Below are 1541 nucleotides of genomic sequence, written 5' to 3'. Positions count from 1 at the left end.
CAGACCTCTCCTGGCCCGCCCACTGCTCCCCTCAGCAGTGGACTTTGTCGACCTGCCTGTTCTGCTCCCCGCTCTGTCTCTGGTGAATCATCTCACCCTCCGCATCTCTGGCCTGTACCCCAGTTCTGTATGAATAAATCTTTAAAAATAAATAAAGAAATAAATAAAATATATCGAAAATGCATTTAATATGCCCAAACCCCAACACCTTCACTTCTCCTGGCCTACATTAAATGTGCTCAGAACACTTACATGAGCCTGCATTTGGGCAAAAAATCATGCAGCACAAAACCTATTCTGGAGTAAAGTGATGTCTCCTCTGACCCGTCAAAGGCGGCACGAGAAGTGTGCGGGCAGCGGGCGCTGGCTGCCCGTCCTGGCCACTGTGTGGCCACTGGGAGACCGCAGCAGGGTCCCCCCCAGGAATCCGGGAAAGACACATATTCAACTTCATGTTCTCCTAGTGCACATTGCTCTGATGCCACTGGAACTTTGCAAGATCCTAAGTCGAGCTGTCTTAAGTTGGGGACTATCGTAAATAATTCCAAACACCTACATAAGTAAAGGTTCTCCCTTATTAGGCTCTATTAAAAGTCATGACAGGTTGACCCTAGAATAGGGAACAAGTATCCTGGTCAGTGAAAAGGGCACAGAAAATAAGAAAACCTTAAAAGCCATCCCGGAAACTAAACTCCCTCCTGAAATCTCTCTTTTCAAGAGGATTTACGCAGGTCTTGCCATGGTGCCTCAAAACAAGTTGGCCACAGCTTGAAAAGGTCCAGGGAAGATTTTTTTTAATAACTGGAGATGCTATTCGGAATAAACTAGGGAGTTTATTGTTCTGGACGCAGGTCTGAGATTTCTAACTACGCGGAAATATTTCAATTTACATCATATTAATAAGACAAAGGGAGATTTGCTTACCCACTAACCTCACCTCCCTGCAGCAGGGAGATGGCACCCTTTGAAACTCCTAAAGTAAACTCACGGCAGGTGGCCTCCCAGGGGCTCTGGGGTCAAGGTGGCTGCCACGGGGCCACAGAACTTCTCCTGCCATCACGGCGGTCAGGAGAAGAGTGAAGGCCCCTGAGTCCCAAGCCCCCGGCCAGCTCGCAGTCTGACAAGTCTGAAAGCCCTGGAGGTGATGAAGACGCGAGCGCGGTCCGAGCAACACGCCACGTGCACCCTGCGCCTCTTACTCCGGATCCCAGCGGTGAAGACCCCGCAGGCAGCAGCGGCTCCGCGCGCCCCCGGGCGGCTCCATCTCTCGTTTTAGATTCCGGGGACGAGACACGCAGACGAGCAGAGCTGCGGCTCCTTCTCATTTGCATTTTATTAACTTTATGACAGTTTCCTTCTTGCATGATATCACCTAATTACATCCTTCAAAGAAGCACTAACACATCACTCCACTTTCAATTATTCACTCCAGCGGAGGGAATCACGCAACACCCGCTCTTCCCCCGAAACCCGCCGAGCGCCTGGGGGTGTGGCAGGAACGGCCGGGCTGGAGCGGGAGGCCCCGCGGAGGCCCCGGCGCC

This window comes from Condylura cristata, unplaced genomic scaffold (genome assembly GCF_000260355.1).
Source record: "Condylura cristata isolate star-nosed mole 26May11 unplaced genomic scaffold, ConCri1.0 scaffold00026, whole genome shotgun sequence".
NCBI classification, from domain to species: Eukaryota; Metazoa; Chordata; class Mammalia; order Eulipotyphla; family Talpidae; genus Condylura; species Condylura cristata.
The sequence above is the reverse complement of the archived record's forward strand: the minus strand, read 5'-3'. Positions refer to the sequence as shown.